This window comes from Lissotriton vulgaris, chromosome 9, assembly GCF_964263255.1.
Source record: "Lissotriton vulgaris chromosome 9, aLisVul1.2, whole genome shotgun sequence".
In the NCBI taxonomy this organism is placed as follows: domain Eukaryota; kingdom Metazoa; phylum Chordata; class Amphibia; order Caudata; family Salamandridae; genus Lissotriton; species Lissotriton vulgaris.
Window position 1 is genome coordinate 338,300,658 of NC_141697.1, and position 18,507 is coordinate 338,319,164.

Genomic DNA, 18,507 nt, shown 5'->3' on the forward strand with positions numbered 1-18,507 from the left:
TTATACATACATCTACCCCATTGGCAGTAGCCCCTGAGTAGTTATAGTTAGGATCATGTTTCCATAGGAAATACAGTTTTTGCTTTTCTTATATCTTTGGCACCGTGTGACAAATCTTCATGAAGCTTTCACCCCGAAAAGTTTTTCACCTCAGCAACTTCCTGGAACGTTCCAGGGTGATCGTTCAAGTGGGGGGCCGAGAAAAAGGGTGGGTCCCAAAACACGTTTTCACCATTAATTTTTCCATAGGATCTTTAGTCACAGCTACAGCCCAAACAGCTGAATTGATTTACACAAAATTTGGTAGAAAGAAAGTGCTCGATAGAAAAAAAAAACACAATTTAAAAAAAAAAACATGTGTGGCCTCCCATGCGAATTAAGAAAAAACCTGGTATGGGTCAGAGCCCGGCAGCACATGTGAAATGTAGATTTTGGAGAGATGGGAGCGTGGCCCCCCCTCTCAGAGTCTTGAGGAGGCCCTGGGGACCCCATCCCCCAGGTAGTTGTAACAAATAAGAAGAGGGGGGCATGGCAATCCCCTCCCCAAGCCTTTATAGGCCCACATCCCAAAGATCTGAACAGAATTTGACAGTGAGGGGTGCAACCCCTCCCTGAACCACTAAAGGCCCAAGGGCTAGCACAATTATTAGAGTGTCTCGTGGATCCCAACCCAGGGACACAGAATTTTCCCTGTCCTCATTAGTGTGGACACGGAAACAAAAGTTTGCTTCTGCCAGCCGGACCATTTCTAAAGCTCCCGCCAGGTGGAAGCAGACATGCCTTCCCTACCTGCAAGAGCACGGGCTGGGAAGGCATATGGATGGGAAATTTAAAAACAGCTGCTCCCTCTGGGCTTGCTGTTTGGTGGGCACTCACCTAGAAATAAGAGAGACACCGGGGGATGGGTTCCCAGGGTCACAATAGCCTCGGGGAAGGTAGCCATGCCCCCATCACCTTTAAAATAGCTGTGGCCCCAGGCCTAGTAAGGTTCAGGGAGAGGGGCCATGTTGTCCCCCTCCCAAATAGAATACGGCTTTGTAGGATGGGGTTCCCAGGACCTACTAAGGCTCAGGGAGGGGGGATGTGCACCCTCTTTTCTTAATAATGGAATACGACCCTGGGGATGAGGTTCCCAAGGCCAACAGTGGCTCAGAGAAAGGCCTGTTTGCTTTCTTCCCCTTCATAAAGATCAAAGGCCCCAGAGGATGGGGTCCATGGGGCCACTACTGCAGGGGCGGCTGGTGACATTTGAAAGTGGTGGGGCGTAAAAGTTCAGGATGAGCGGCATGTAGCGAGCGAGCGGAGCATACCTTCTAATTATACTTCCACCACATCCATCCATCCTGAATCCATGACATTCATCCATCCTGCATCAATTACATTCATCCATCCATCCTGCATCCATGATTCATCCATCCATCCTGCATCTATGACATTCATCCATCCATCCTGAATCAATGATTCATCCATCCATCCTGCATCAATGACATTCATCCATTCATCCTGAATCCATGACATCCATCCATCCAGCATCAATGACATTCCTCCATCCATGATTCATCCATCCATCCTGCATCCATGATTCATCCATCCATCTATCCATCCTGAATCAATGACATTCATCCATCCATCCATCCTGAATCCATGATTCATCCATCCATCCATCCTGCATCAATGGCATTCATTCATCCATCCATCCTGCATCCATGATTCATCCATCCATCTATCCATCCTGAATCAATGACATTCATCCAATCTTCCATCCTGCATCAATGACATTCATCCATCCATCCATCCATCCATCCTGCATCAATGACATTCATCCATCCATCCTGCATCCATGATTCATCCATCCATCCTGCATCAATGGCATTCATCCATCCATCCTGAATCCATGATTCATCCATCCATCCACCCATCCTGCAGCAATGACATTCATTCATCCATCCATCCTGCATCCATGATTCATCCATCCATCCATCCATCCTGAATCAATGACATTCATCCATCCATCTATCCTGCATCAATGACATTCATCCATCCATCCTGCATCAATAACATTCATCCATCCATCCTGAATCAATGACATTCATCCATCCATCCATCCATCCTGCATCAATGACATTCATCCATCCATCCTGAATCCATGACATTCATTCATCCATCCATCCTGCATCCATGATTCATCCATCCATCTATCCATCCTGAATCAATGAAATTCATCCATCCATCCTGCATCCATGATTCATCCATCAATCTATCCATCCTGAATCAATCACATTCATCCATCCATCCATCCATCCTGCATCAATGACATTTATCCATCCATCCTGCATCCATGATTCATCCATCCATCTATCCATCCTGAATCAATGTATTTTTCATGTCATAAAAATAAGCTATGGTCACTTTAAAACCAAACAGTGGCCCTAACATTCCGTGCCCCCACCTTCCTACTTGCCCCAATGTATCATTATATTTGAGACTACTCGCTTTGCATATCTCTGCTTTCATTATGTAAAGCGATTCGCCGCACATCAGGCCAGGTTTATGTCCTGCAAATGCCTAAAAGATACTTATTGTATAGGTGGACACTTCAGTTCGTGGATTTATTACTGAAACAATAGCCCTGGTACCAGCCAATCAAACCGCACAGAGAACAGCTCGCCAGCTGTGAAACCCCAGGTGCAGATAGTTCTTGCCAGTACAGAAACACAGCCTTCCGCGCTCTGATGTTAAGGCAATAAACAATTATGGTTATACATGAACCTTCTTTACCCTTAACCCTCCTCCTCGCAGTGGGACATTTTGTGTGATGAGGGAGCGCAGCGCCTCCACACACAGACGGGAGGCCGGATCACCACCAAAGGTACAGCCCCTCTAAGCCAATCCTGGCAGCGCCAGGGCATGGCTATTCTTCGCCCGTAGCACGCCCATTGGGAGCCCAAAGGGCTCCTAATGAGCATGCGCAAACAGGTCAAAACAGGTCAAAACACAAGTGCGCATGCGTGGGCACGGTGCCCTCCGTCCCTACTCATGCGCACTTTTGTTGTGCTGATGCCTGTTGCCCCCCACTGGTCTGACAATCATGTTAGTCAACATGACGCGGACCGGGCGGTCCGGCGTCATGTTGACTGACATGATTGTCAGTTCAACCTCGGCGTCTTTAAACTTAAGTAAACTGAGAGTTTACTTAAGTTCAAAGACGCCGAGGGAGCTGCGGGCGGGGGGGCTACGCCCCCACGCCCCAATGGACGCACCGCGCCTGCACTACTGGCTCGGGGGGGCATGTGCTCCCTCCCCTAATTTAAAAAGAAAAGGTCCATGAGGATGGGATCCCAGGGGGCTAAAGTGGCTGGTTAAGAGGGGCTGTGTGTCCCCTGACCCTTTAAATCCGAAGATAAGTCAAGACTGGGCCAAAACCACCCCTTGTATACGACCCGCACTCCAAGGCAGTCAAGCCTTAGCTTTTGACTTTAACCCAGTCTTGTGTGACCAGTCACCCGCTGTTGGCCCTTTGTTCTATTTAGTGCTATTTGGGCTAGATTTGACTAAAACCTTTTAAAATACATAACTCTGGTTCTACGAATTGGACTTAATTCTTTTTGTATCATTTTATTTATTAAAATGTACTCTATTTTTCTAAACTGGTTTGGGATTTTTCTTGTGTTATGTTTTTCTTTTATTACTGTTTGCTTGCTGCATAAATACTGTACACATTGCTTCTACCCGAGGGTTACGAACAGGTTAATTTTGTGTTTTTTTGGGACTCATCCGGAGAAGGATTGTGGTTGTTACCTGGTTGGGGATTTCACCCCCCTCAACCAATAAACCCAATTTATTACAGCACACAACAAACTAAGGCTCAGGACCATATTAATCGACAGAGGAGCCATTTTCCTTTTAGAGAACGAGCACATAGCAAGCACACAAACTTACACCTGCGTGGAGGCATCAATACATCCTCTGGCCAGGGAGTGTTTTCCTGTTAGAACCACCCTTATTCCTTCTAACTCATGCGAAGCAATGCAATTTGGAATACAACTCAGCCCCCTTTTTAACTTTAAGGGAATACTGATTTATCGTCCTCCGGGAACTAGGACAGCTTTTCTCGCCAGTATCAGCAACATGCTGGAAACAGTAGCAATGGAAAACTCGTTTACAGTGCTAGGTGATCTAAATTTCCACCTAGACCAGCTTGACCAGGCTGACACATCCACCCTGATATCGGACTTGGAGATCTTAGGGTTAAAACAATTAGTCACCTCGGCCACACACACAGCAGGTCATATTTTAGACGGTGTTTTCTCCAATGTTGACTGTTTCCATATAACGGACATTGTACCAATGCCATGGACTGATCATTACGCCATATGTGGGGAAATTTCCATGAAAACTGTCCAAAATAACAACTCCACCTTAAAGCAAAGCTGCTTTAAAGATTGGAAGAATATAAACCAGACAGAGCTGAAAATGCAGCTGGATAATATGCGTCCTACGGTGCCCAACAATCCCAATGAAGCTACGTTAAAATTCCATACCTGGCTCGCCCAGGCTACCGAACGAACAGTGTGTTCGAAATCTTTGTCCAGAAACCGAGCCAATCCGACTGCCCCATGGTACTCTGACGAGCTGAGGCGGCAAAAACAAAGTAATAGGAATCTGGAAAGGATGTGGAGAAAAAATTATGACCTGGCCAGTAAGAAAGAATATAAAGAAGCTTTGGCACTTTATAAAGCTATGATCACCAAGGCAAAAAAATCATATTACTCTAACCAAATTGACCAAGCCATAAATTCAAGTAAACGCCTATATGAAATAACTAAAATCTTGGCAGGTAATATCTCTGACCTTGCCCCGGTTCCCTCCCAAGAATTCTGCGATGAACTGGCGAATTTCTTTTTCACCAAAGTGGATGACATTTATCAAGCCTTCACCTCCAAAACATCCAGGATGAACACCATCTCTCCTTGTCCATCCCTAGCCACTACACTGTCAAGTTTCCACAAACTTACAGACGACCAAACGAAGACCATTGTCTCAACCATTAAATCAGGCTCCGCCTTTGATCCCTGTCCAGTTTCAGCACTAACCTCAGTCATGGATTCTATTATACCGGTGCTGACTGAAGTTTGTAATGCCATCCTGTCCTCAGGGACCTACCCAAATGCCTTAAAAAATACATTGCTGAAACCTTTATTAAAAAAATCCGGCTTGGATAAAAGCGAGCTTAAAAACTATAGGCCAATTGCGAGCCTACCGTTTTTAGCTAAAGTAGTCGAGAAAGCCATGAATTTCCAACTTTCAGACTTTATCGAGAAACACCGACTGCTAGACGACTCTCAATTTGGCTTTCGCAGACATCATGGGACTGAAACCGCCCTTATAAAGGCCGCCGATGATGTCAGGGCCATTCGTGACCAAGGCGGGACTGCAATTTTAGTACTGCTAGATCTATCAGCAGCTTTCGACACGGTCGACCATAACATCCTGATCGACCGTGTCGAAAAACTGGGCATTTGTCACTCAGCCAGAAATCTCCTTGCCTCCTTCCTTGCAGATAGAACGCAAGCGGTCACCCTTGGACCTTTTCGATCTGCCCAACTCTCGCTGCCATGCGGTGTCCCCCAAGGCTCATCCCTTAGTCCGACACTATTCAATATCTACGTGTCGGACCTTGCCAATGTCATCAGGGCTTATGGGATGAGCCTAACATCGTACGCGGATGACACGCAGTTGGTGTTGGCTATCAAGGGTGATGGAGGAGAAGTAGCGCAAAACTTTAAAAACGGTCTGCTCGCAATCGGAGAATGGATGGCAATTAACTGCCTCAAACTTAATTCGGAGAAGACCGAGGTAGTTATTTTTGGTCCGCTTCTTCCAGCATGGTCTTCCTACTGGTGGCCAGCTGCCTTTGGTTCCCCTCCCACCCCCACATCAAAAGTCAGGAACTTAGGCGTCATTTTCGATGATGGACTCAGTTTCATGGACCACGCAAACAAAGTGGCTTCAACGGCACACTTTAGATTGAAAATGATCAGAAAGATTCGACCCTTTCTTCCGGAGACCTTAATCAAAACCTTGGTGAGTTCCTTAGTTCTAACAGCGTTGAATTATTGTAACGGTCTTTTCCTCAACGCTCAGGTTAGGGTCAAAAACAAATTACAATCAATTCAAAATGCGGCGGCACGTCTGCTCTCAGGAACTTCAAAGTTTGAATCCATATCAGCAATAATCAGGCAGTATCATTGGCTTACAATCGAAAATAGAATTAAGTTCAAGTCTTTGTGTATAGTTTACAAGGCTTTAAACAATCAAGGACCACATTCGCTTAAAAACCAACTGAAACTTTATGTACCTTCAAGGCAGCTCCGCTCTTCCTCTTTGCACCACCTAGTTATCCCACGATCAAAGAAAGTTTCCTGGGGTGACCGTCGCTTCACAGTGGCTGCCCCCAAACTTTGGAACACCCTCCCGCACAACATCAGGACGAGCTCGTCCCTTTATCAATTCCGGAAACTCTTAAAAACATGGTTATTCAACCAATGAGCCTCATGCAACGAGTGTGGACTGGTGGAATTTACTAGCGCCAAGACGCCCAAGGGTATTCGCTGCGCTCTATAAATCTCAACAAATAAATAAGGCAAACCGCAAGCACAGTTATTAGCTGTTCAGAACGTACAGAGATTATCACCAAATTGTACTCCAGAGTACGGGTGGTATGTAGAGAAATCAATGTATTTATCCACACTGAAGGGTACAAAAAAGGCCTGTAAAATACTGACCTTTACAGATGCTTCGCCTTCTGACTGCGTTTAAGCTTACGTTCACAGTTCTCACAAAATGGAGATCCTGCCTGGGCCCATCTGCCATGACTAAACCTGCCTCTGAAAGGATCTCCTGCTTGGGGGGGATTTGCATTGTCAGACATGTGGGTCTCCTCGATCAGCACAAGCTCTGTCTTCAAAATAGGAAGCAAGTCTCAAGTCTTTTAGGTAAGCCTGCAGTGACAGGTCCTCGCTGAAATCTCTACTGCTCCATTGATAAAGCATCAGCTCTTGGGATCCCTTCTTTACAAGGCTCTGCTTCGCCACCGGGAAAAAGCTAAGAGATGACCTTTATCATTTCCCACTCCAAAAAGGTTGCTCCCATATGAGCAATCAACCAACATGTTGCCTTCCATGCAGGTCTCTGACCACATTTCCACCACAACAAAACGAGTCTCTTAATACTTGTTAATTTAACCGTAGAGTAAAAGTTAGATGCCCAAAAAAAAAAAAAAAAAGAATTACCTAGCTCTAGCAAATGAGTGGATGTGGTCCTGAATTAGGTCAAAACCGGTGGACAGAGGCTATAATGCACATAAAAGAGAATGGGCGAGACCTCTTCATTAAAGAGAATAAATGGAAAGGCCCAATGGTATGTTATGACCAATGGTATCCTATAACCCAATATCATCATCCTATCAGCAGCATCATCATGGAGAGCCAACAGGCAGTATTTGGTCAAGAGGTTCTGGCAAGGCGGGGGTGGGGGACACGAGCAGGCCCTACATACTATGACACATGACTGCATGCGCACCTAAGCCCCTGAAGATTCTGACCCTCAATGTTAGGGGCTTACATTTCCCCAACAAACGGAAACAAACATGGCGGTACCTCCTCCAGCAAGACCCTGACGAACAATAGTTACTTACCTGTAATCTGTGGTTCTCCAGTATTGGTGTCTTTCATAGATTCACATGCCTGAATCATTCCCCGTCGTCGGAGTGGGAGCCCACGGTACATAAAAAAGTAGTGAAATATACCCTTAGTACATAAGAGATAACAATATACCCAACCAGGAAGTAAAGTAGCCCTAGCTACAGTAAAAGAAACTTCCACATTAGAACCTGTCCATGTCATTATGTATGGACCAAACTGCAGCCAATCAGGCCACAGCTCCCACCAGCAAGCTCTCCCCAGAGACCCAGGCTCTCAGATTTTTGTAGCACCGGAGTGTACCGGAATAAGTATAGAAGAAAAAAGCCAAGTGAGCCTCTGAGGGGAGGTGGGTGGGTGCATGTGAATCTATGAAAGACACCAATACTGGAGAACCACAGATTACAGGTAAGTAACTATTGTTCTTCTCCAGTATTAGGGGTGTCTTTCATAGATTCACATGCCTGAATCAGAGTAGTGAGCAGTAATAGTCATAGCATTATATACAGCTCTTGGACGCCAAGGCACATAGCAGTAATGCAGAAACCACAAAGGAATAATAAAATAGGCGTAAAAGAGCAAGAGGAGGTGGGAGAGAAATAGCAGAGGCTCACCTTATTGGAAAAGATTACGCAGGACTGCTCTCCCCACCGAGGCATCGGTGTCGCTCGAAGCTTCCAGACAGTAATGCCTCGTGAATGTGTGCCTGCTGGACCAGGTAGCAGCTCTGCAGATATGCAGGAGAGGCACACCAGCAAACAAAGCAGTTGAGGAAGCAACTGCTCTCGTAGAATGTGCTCTGGGCAAGGTTGGCAAGGGTTTACCCGCCTGTAGATGGCAGAGTCCAATCGCTGAAGAGACCCATCTAGCGATAGTTTGTTTAGTGACTGCACTGCCTTGACGTGGTTTGCCATGCGCAACAAATAACTGATCAGTTTTCCTGATGGCAGCTGTCCTGGAGAGATAGAACTTGAGACACCGCTTGATGTCCAGCGTGTGTAGAGTTCGTTCCGCTGGAGATTGCGGACTTGGAAAAAACGTTTTAAGGATGACTGGCTCATTCAGGTGGAAATCCGATGGCACCTTGGGTATGTACCTCGGGTTGGTGCGCAGTATCACTGAATCATTTGTGAATTGCAAGAAAGGTGGTTTAGAGGAAAATGCCTGTATGTCACTGACCCTTCTGGCAGATGTCAAGGCCAGTAGCAAAGCCACCTTCCAGGTGACGAATTTTAGATCAGCTTTATGAATTGGCTCAAAAGGATGGCGCATGAGTTGAGCTAATACAATATTCAAGTGCCAGGATGGAGGCGGTCTACGGACTGGTGGAAACATGCGGAATAAACCCTTAAAGAATTGCTGGATAATCCTTGCAGAGTACAGCGAAGTTTGACCGTCCTGTCGGTATCTCGATATTGCCGCTAAGAACACCTTGAGTGTAGAGTGTGCCAAGCCCGATTTAGCAAGATGTAAAAAGAAGGGCAAAATCTTGTCTGGTTCAGCATGGATAGGATGTAAACCCACAGTCCTGCACCAAGCACAAAACCGCTTCCACTTGAGCCTGTAAGTTTTATTCGTGGAAGGCGCCCTAGCATTGTCCAGGACCTCCTGACAGTCTTGAGGAATGTTCAAATGCGCGAACTCATGGTGTTGAGGAGCCAAGCTGACAATTTTAGAGAATGAGGGTCTGGATGATATATTTTTCCGCCTTGTAGAGTCAGAAGATCCGGAATTTGAGGCAGCTGAACTGGATCGCACTCTGAGAGGAGAAGAAGCTGCGTGAACCAGTATTGTCTGGGCCACCGTGGGGCAATTAGAATCAGACGACACGGTTGTCTCCTCATTTTGTTGATGACCTTGGGGATCAGAGGGATCGGAGGGAAGGCGTAGGCAAAGATTTGTTTCCAGTTCAGAGAGAGAGCGTCCCCACACGACTCCTTGTGAGGAGTCCAGCTCGCGAAATGGGTGCATTTCTTGTTGTGGTAGGTCGCGAATAGGTCTATCTCGGGGCGACCCCATCTCAGGAAAATGTGGTCCAGAGCTGGCTGATGCAGTTCCCACTCGTGAGTGCTGCTTTTGGATCTGCTTAGGGAGTCTGCCAGGACATTGGCTACTCCCGGGACATGAACTGCCGTCAGGTTGATATTGTGTTCCAGGGCCCAATTCCAGATTTCCTGAGCTTGCTGAGACAAACGGGCCGATCTTGTGCCCCCCTGCTTGTTCAGGTAGTGCATGCTCGTCGTGTTGTCTGTTCGGATCAACACGGACGAGTTTGACAGAGTCACTTGAAATGATTTCAGGGCGAGGAAAATGGCCCTCAACTCCAACAAATTGATGTGCCATGTCCTTTGTTGTGCGTTCCATTTGCCACTGATTGTCATCCCTTGAAGGTGAGCGCCCCAACCTTCCAGCGAGGCATCCGTGGTGACGACGAAACTGGGGACTTCTTCTAGAAAGGCGCGGCCGACTTGCAGGTTGCGTGCCAGAGCCCACCACCGAATTGCGTGTTTCATTCGAGGTGTTAAGACGATGACATCTTCGAAGGAACCGGATACTTGCACCCACTGGTGGCCGAGTTCCTCTTGCAGTGGTCTCATTCTCAGACGACAGTTCGGAGACAGGAGAATGCATGATGACAACATCCCCAGGAAAGATTTTAATCGTCGAACTGAAACGCACTCTCTTCTGAGGAGTGCTCTCGCCAGGTCCTGGATCTTGGCTTGCCTTTCGTTTGAAATGAAAACCTGAGCTTTCCTGGAATCCAGAGTCGCTCCCAGGAAAGACGTCTTCTGAGACGGTGTCAGGTATGATTTCTCGAAATTTATTGAAAAACCCAAGTCTTGAAATAGAGACAGGCATGTTTGGACGTGACTGCTTGCGGTGGCATAGGAATTGGCCTTGATAAGGCAGTCGTCCAAATAAGGATAAATCTGGATACCTTGCAACCGTAAGTGGGCCGCCACCGGTGCCAACATCTTGGTGAATACTCTCGGGGCTGAACGTAGCCCGAAGGGAAGGACCTTGAACTGAAAGTCCCTGCCGGCCACTCTGAATCTTAGGAACTTCCTGTGCCTGGGGAAGATGGGTACGTGGAAGTAAGCATCCTGTAGGTCCAGGGTTGCCATATGTTCGCCTTCCGTCAGAAACTGGAGGATCTCCTGCAGTGACAACATTCTGAATGTCAATTGCTTGATAAATTTGTTGAGGGCACGCAAGTCGAGGATGGGGCGCCACTCCCCCGACTTTTTGCGTATCAAGAAGAAACGAGAGTAAAACCCTTGACCCCTCTGATGTTGAGGTACCTTCTCGATTGCCCCTTTCCGAATCATTGCATTGATTTGGAGGAACAGCTCCTTGAGATGTGCTGGGGGTGGTCCTTTTGGGGGCGAATTTGGAGGGGCTTTTACAAATTCCAATACGTGACCCTTTGAGATTACATCCAAGACCCATCTGTCTGTTGTAATTTTGGACCATTGAGAGTAATGCAGGGATATTCTTCCTCCAATTCGTGGCTGGCATAGGCAGAGTGGCGGCAGGATGTTTTCCTCACTTTTTGTTGGCGTTGTCTCTACCTCGATAAGTGGATTTTCCTCTGGATTGTGTAAAGGTGCTCCGCCTTTGGCCATAAGGCTGTTGTTTGTAAGGTTGGTACCTTTGGTTGTTTTGATTGGTCTGATATGGGCGTTGCTGGTAATAGCCCCCTCTGTTGGAGAAGTTACCCCTTCCTTTTGCCCCACGAAAGGAAGACTTACGGTACTGCAGAGTACCCAACGAACGTGCCGTTTCTGTATCCTTCTTAATGGACTGTAAGGCTTCGTCCACATGCGAGCCAAACAGGAATTCGCCGTCATAAGCCATATTTAAAACTTTGGCCTGTACCTCCTGGCGAAAAGACGTAGATTTTAACCATCCTTCTCGTCTGAGCACTGCAGCTCCTGCCAACTGTCTAAAACCTGTGGCCGCTACGTCCACTGCAGCGTCGATAATTTCCGACGACGCACATTCGCCGTCTTGTAGGATTTTGATGGCCTCAGAGCGGTCTGGCTCAGGTAATTTTTGGATGTATGGGGATATGTCAGACCACATTTGTCTGTCATACCTACCAAGAATTGCTAAAGAATTAGCAGCTCTAACCGTGGTGGCCGCGATAGTGGAGACCTTTTTACCAATGGAATCGAGGCGTCTGCCATCTCTGTCCGTTGGAATGGAGACCTGAGTTGAGGGGTTCCTAGCTCTTTTTTGCGCTGCCTGCGCAATGACTGAGTCCGTTTTAGCTTGGCCGATGAGACAGGCAGGTGAAGAGGCTGGCGCCCTATATTTTTTGTCGACTCTCGGCAATACTGCGGGAGCAGAATTTGGCGTGGCCATTATCTTAAGCCCTTCCTTCCAGATAAAGTCTATAATGGGAATAGACCAACTCTGCTTCTGAGACAAAGTCTTGAAATCATAAAGAAAGCAGTCATCTTGTTTCGCTTCCATGGAAACCAGAAATCTTTTAGTGGCTTTGTCCATAAGTCTATGGAAGTTCGCTATATCCACCGGCGGTGAGTCAGCCTTCGGTTGTTCCTCTGGGGATGGCGATTCAGCCTGGTAGTCCTCATACTCCGACGAGTCCGATCTAATCAACTCCCCCTCCTCATGGGTGTCCTCATCAGAATCGCCAACCTCCTGTTGATGGGGAGATACTGGCGTGGCAGGTCGGGTAGCCTGTGCCTCTTCCGGCCTATTAGGCCTTGGACCTCTACTCACGCGAGGCTGAGGGGAGGTAATATGCGAATCGCCCGATTCCGAAGGCGGGAATCGGCGATAATAATCGCTCAGCATATACTGCAGATTCTCGTAAAGTTCCATCGGCATCTGCATTCCTGTCGCAGAAGTGGGTACCGATGTAGGTACCTGGATTTGCTGTTCGTCTTCCTCCTGATCCTTTACATGTATTAATAAGTCAGAGGGACTTTCCGCCGCTTGAAACAGTTCATCTCCAGATTCTACTTCAGAATCTAACAGCCTATCTGGCATCTGGAGCGGCGATAATGGCGTTGTTTGAGAGGACCTCTTTTGCAGCAAAGCCGTAGTAGTGGCTGGAGAAGGAAGAGGTATGGCAGTGGTCTTTGCCGACCATACCTGTAGGTCAGTACAAGACGACAATTTTGGCGTAGATGGATTGCCTGGCAAAATCAAGCTCTGTGTCGTCGCTTTTGATGAAGAAGCTGATGGTTCTCTCGTTGTTAGAGATGGCGTCACCTTCGTCGACGTGTTGGATTTCGTCGTCGACGAGGGAACCGTCGACGGAGCAGTCTTCATCGTCGACGAGGTCGTCGACGGGGCCGTCGACGGGACAATCCTCACCTTCGTCGACGACGTCTTCGTCGACGTGTCCGTCGACGGGGTCTTCTTCGTCGCCGATGGGTCCGTCGACGACATCTTCATCGACGATGGTGTCGACGACAGTGAGGTCTTCTTTGTCGACGGAGCAATCGTCGACGACGACGAGGATTTCTTCGTCGACTGCTTCAGTGCCGTCGATGTCTGATCGTCGACGAGAGGTGTGAAAACCTTCGTCGACGAGATGGGTCGAACCTGCACATGAACAAAAGTTGGAGAGGAAGCTGAGGACATCACCATGGTCGATTTAGGTGAGGAGAAAGTCAATGTAGAAGTCATGGCAGAGGCAGCCTGACTGGAATTTGGCAACGTTGTTGGTGCCTTAGTCATAGGTCTCACGGGGGACACCAAAGACTCCGTTCTTTTAGAGCTCGGGACCTTCACAGATTTCTCAGAGGATTTCTGTGCCTTTGAAGTAGAAGGCTCCTGTGAGGCGAGCTGGTGTTTAGACACCTTAGCTTTCGGAGTAGGCACAGTACTCTCAGCTCTCCGTTTTTTCGACCCCTTGGTAGATTCTGAGGCAAAACTTCCTACCTCAGAAAGTGGCTCATCTTTATTTTTCATTTTCTGCAGCCACAGCAACAGGCGACCCTCTCTGTCCCTGAGGGTTTTAGGAGAGAATTTTCGACAGATGCTGCAGTCCTTAACCTGATGGTCAGGGTATAAACAGTAGATGCAGCGAGTGTGTGGATCTTCCTTAAACAGTCTCGCCTTTCCACACGAGTCGCAGGCCCTAAAAAGGGATTTTGAAGAAGACATTTCCTTGAAGAAGAAACTTTATCCAAGAGAAGAATTGAGCAGAGCTCAGAAGGACTCCCTATCACACGACGTGCGGTAAAAAATCTGAGAGCCTGGGTCTCTGGGGAGAGCTTGCTGGTGGGAGCTGTGGCCTGATTGGCTGCAGTTTGGTCCATACATAATGACATGGACAGGTTCTAATGTGGAAGTTTCTTTTACTGTAGCTAGGGCTACTTTACTTCCTGGTTGGGTATATTGTTATCTCTTATGTACTAAGGGTATATTTCACTACTTTTTTATGTACCGTGGGCTCCCACTCCGACGACGGGGAATGATTCAGGCATGTGAATCTATGAAAGACACCCCTAATACTGGAGAATTAATATTCCTACAGGAAACCCACTTGCTGCGCGCTGACACGAAGCGCATGGCGCACCCTAAATATCCTCTCCAGTTTTGGGCTACAGCTGACTCTAAAACAGCAGGGTGGCAATACTGTGCAGGAGTGGCTTCAGGCGAGGGGAATCTGGGCCTGTCAGGGGTGGCGATGGGCACTTCCTTAAAGTCACGGTTAAGTTGGGACGGCGACAGTTTACGCTCTGCAATATATACGCGCCCAACCATATGTAAGATAGATACCTCCAAACACTTCAACTGGACCAGATCGCGTGTGAGGACTCATCCCTGATATTAGGTAGGGATTTCAACCTAGTTTGGGACTTGGACCTCGATCGCAGCGAAACCTCGTTTAGTGGCACCGGGACTATGTCCGCTGCCCTGCGCTCTCAGATAGCGGACATGGGACTAGTAGATGCATGGCGCTATCAAAATACGGGGCTGAGGGACTACTCGTTCTACTCCAACGCACACAGATCGTATTCTCGCATAGACCTCCTGTTTATCTCGCATGACCTGTTGCGGGACGTGCTGGGGGCCTCTATGTCGGACATCTCATTGTCTGATCATGCCCATATCGAACTGCTACTGCGGGATGCAAACGTTGTCCTGCTCGGGAGACGCGCTGGCGCCTACCGCCAAGTGTCCTTCGGGACTCGGCTGATGTGGAAAGCATCCGAGACGCTATTGACTCTTATTTTATTAATAATAACATCCCGGAAACACCATTACCTGTGATATGGGACGCCTTTAAGGCCACGATCCGGGGTCATATTACTTCGCTATCGATCGCGAGGGGGCGCGAAGCTAGCAAGCTGGAAGAGAGCCTGACGAAGGAGATAAAACAGGCTGAAAAACGCGTTCAAATGCACTCCTCATTGGAAACCAGGAGGCACCTCGCCACTCTGCGAGGACAACTTAAACTACTACGCACCAATAAGGCGGAGCACTCTCTTCTGGCGTTGAAGCAGAGGTACTTTGAGGGGAGGGGACAAGGTAGGTCGCTTACTGGCGGGGAGGCTGTGAGTTCAGGCGGCCAAGGCCCATATAGCCAATGTCCGGCTTCCAGGCAGGAATAGGCCCGTTTCGGAGAGAGACAAGCGTGAAGCGTTTCAAAGATACTATGCTGCCTTATACCAGAGGGAACCCCCCTGGGCGGAAGAGGTTGAGGCCGTCCTGAAGGGTTATGAAGGGACACCGCTATCCCCAACATGTGCGAAGGATCTGGAGGGTCCCATCCTCGAAGAGGAAATAACAGCAGCAATAAAGGACCTTCCTTTAGGGAAGACACCGGGACTGGATGGTCTGCCCTTGTCCTTTTATCGCATGTTCCAGTCCCAACTCCGACCCCACCTTCTGAGGATGTTTACCTCCTTTACGGATAGCGTAGGGCCATCCCCTGATATGGGTATGGCAGAGATTGCATTGATACCGAAGTCTAGGAAGGACCCCGCGCTCTGCGCGTCCTACCACCCTATAGCTCTACTAAATACGGACCTTAAAATATACATCAAACTCCTCGCGAAGCGCCTCGATCCACTTATTCCCGGGCTTTGTAGATCCAGACCAGGCCGACTTCATCCGTGACCGGCAGGGAGCAGACAATGTGCGTAAGCTCGCACACCTTTTGGGGAAGGTGCATCGTTGGAAGATCCCGGCCTGCCTTCTGTCGCTGGATGCGGAGAAGGCCTTCGACCGGGTGGACTGGACCTTTCAAAGGCGATTCTGCAAAAATTTGGCTGGGTCCAGAGATGGTCACTAGGATCATGCCCAGTATGTACGACCACAGGCCAGGTTTCGGGTTAAACGCACGCTGACGGCGCCGTTCTATATATGCAGGGGTACAAGGCAGGGGTGCCCACTGTCGCCCCTGCTGTTTGCTCTCACGGTAGAGCCCCTTGCAGAAATGATCCGGCAAGCGCCAGAAATACATGGCATCGCCCACGGCGGTCGGAAAAACAAGGTGGCGCTTTTCGCAGACGACCTTATCCTCACCCTGACGCGTGCACGGGAATCCCTTCCGGCCCTGCATAGGGTGCTATGCCTCTATGAGGGCGCCTCTGGCCTCAAGATCAACCATGACAAGTCCTGGGCCCTTAATCTTACCATCCTGAATGAGGAATTGCCCGCTCTTAAAGATGCGGCACCCTACCAATGGGCTGAGCGCCATGTCCGCTAACTGGGCCTCCTGCTAACCCCCACCTTGGATACATGGACATCGGTGAATTGGCTGGAGTGTCGATGGCAGTCCTCGAGGATTTGCGGAGGTGGAGGCCCCTGATGCTGTCATGGCTGGGTAGACTGAACGCTGTTAAGATGTCGATTCTCCCCAAAATCCTGTATTTATTCCAATGCCTGCCCACTCTGATCCCACTTCATTGCATAGAAAGCCTACAACGGGAACTTACATCTTTTATATGGGGTGGGAAAAAGCCCCGCTTCTCGCAAAAGCTCCTCATGTCGCTGCGAGACAGGGGGGGTCTGGCCTGCCCTAACTTGGTGCATTACTACTGGGCTTCACACCTTCGATTTGTGGTAGAGTGGGGAGTGACGGAAAGCGAGAAGGGATGGCTCCACATGGACAGGGCGGTGACAGGGAGAACGATCTGGGACCTACCATGGCTACATCGTGTGGCCCGTCCCAGAACTGCATATATGGCAGTACCCACTAAAACAGTTTTGGACATATGGGACAATGTAGCCGTGTCCAAAGGCCTCACCACGTTCCCATCCCCACACACCCCCATATCCGGGAACCCACACTTCCCGCCGGCCCACAAATCCTGTGCTTCCGACAAATGGACACAGGGCGACTGCAGGGTAATCTGTGACCTGTAGGAGGGGGGCACACTCAAAACATTCAAGCACTGTCCGGAAGAATTCCATATACCACGGGAGGCAAGATTGCAATACGCACAGCTAAGACACTGGGTCTCTGAAGAGGGTGCATCACAGGCGGCCACGCGAGAATTTACTCCCTTCGAAAAATTGGTGCGCTCTCTTGGGAAGCTAAAGGGACTGATCTCCCAGATTTATCACATCCTGCATCACCCGGCGAGCCTCCCATCTCATGCATATCAGCGGCAGTGGCAACTGGCGATAGGCGCAGACATTGAGCCCCCGCAGTGGGATAGACTCTGGCGAGACATCCCCAAGATATACCGGAGCATCCCGCAGAGGGAGAATGCTTACAAACTCCTAAATCAGTTGTACTACACACCTCAACGCCTTCATAAGATATTTCCCGCTGTCTCTCCCTCGTGCTGGAGGTGTCAATCTGCATCAGGGGACATTCTCCATATCTGGTGGGGATGCCCAGTGTTGTCCATCTTCTGGAAGGAAGTCCTTAGTCACATAAAGAGGGTACTGGGGTTCCCCCTGCCTGAAGAAGTGAGCATGATCTTACTCAGCATTAAACCTGCCGGCCTTAAGGTACTTACACGTAGCGACTGGATCCTGACGCTCCAGATGCTGGGAGAAGCTAGGCAGCTCATAGCCCTATCCTGGAAGAGGACCGAAGCCCCCCCATAGCAACCTGGTTCGTAAGACTCTGGCATGTTATAACAATGGAATTTCTCACGGCGCGATTGCAAGCGCGCGACACACGCTTCGGGGCTGTCTGGAAGCCCCTAGTTAGCTACCTCTGCAATATGGAACACGCGCGCCACATGCCCACCAGGCTTAGGACTCTGCGCCTCTTTGATGATGCTGTGAACCCGCCCAATCCCTCTAGATTGCTGCCTTAGACACCTCTGGAACCGCAAGCAACACGCTGAGACCCTTCTCCCGCGCCCCCCTCCCTGACGCACGCCTCTTCTGCCTCTGCCACACTCTTTGCTACCTCTCCCTCTAGTGCATATATTTTTTCCTTTCTCTTTCCCCTATCAGATTCTTGGTTTCATATATGAAATAGGAGCCCCGATGGGCTGCCTCTCATTGTTGGGCTAGTTACTAGATTGTCTTTTGTGAATAAATGGGCTACTTACAAATCCGACGAATGTCACTGCTTACAGCATCATACGCGGCCGGCCCCAGTGGGGTTGTAGGCAAAACGCTGTGTCCATCTTGTCTTTTTGTGCGGGGCCTTTGGCCTTACTGCTGTACTATACTCTACGCGGACGGCCCTTCTTAGGGTTGTAGGCTTATCGCTGTGTCCTAATGCACTTGTTACGAACCCTGATATTTGGAAATAAAACAGACTTGAAAGTAAAAAAAAAAAAAAGAGGTTCTGGCACTCTACTTTGCGTCACATTCAATGTTATTCCTATAATGCACCGCGCCTACACTT

The 18,507-nt window shown here is 48.8% G+C and overlaps 1 protein-coding gene across 1 annotated transcript in view; it reads right to left on the minus strand.

The window, feature by feature from the left end:
- Nucleotides 1-18,507, minus strand: part of TDP1 (tyrosyl-DNA phosphodiesterase 1) — a 980,389-nt gene that overhangs the window by 592,374 nt on the left and 369,508 nt on the right. The window lies entirely within an intron of this gene.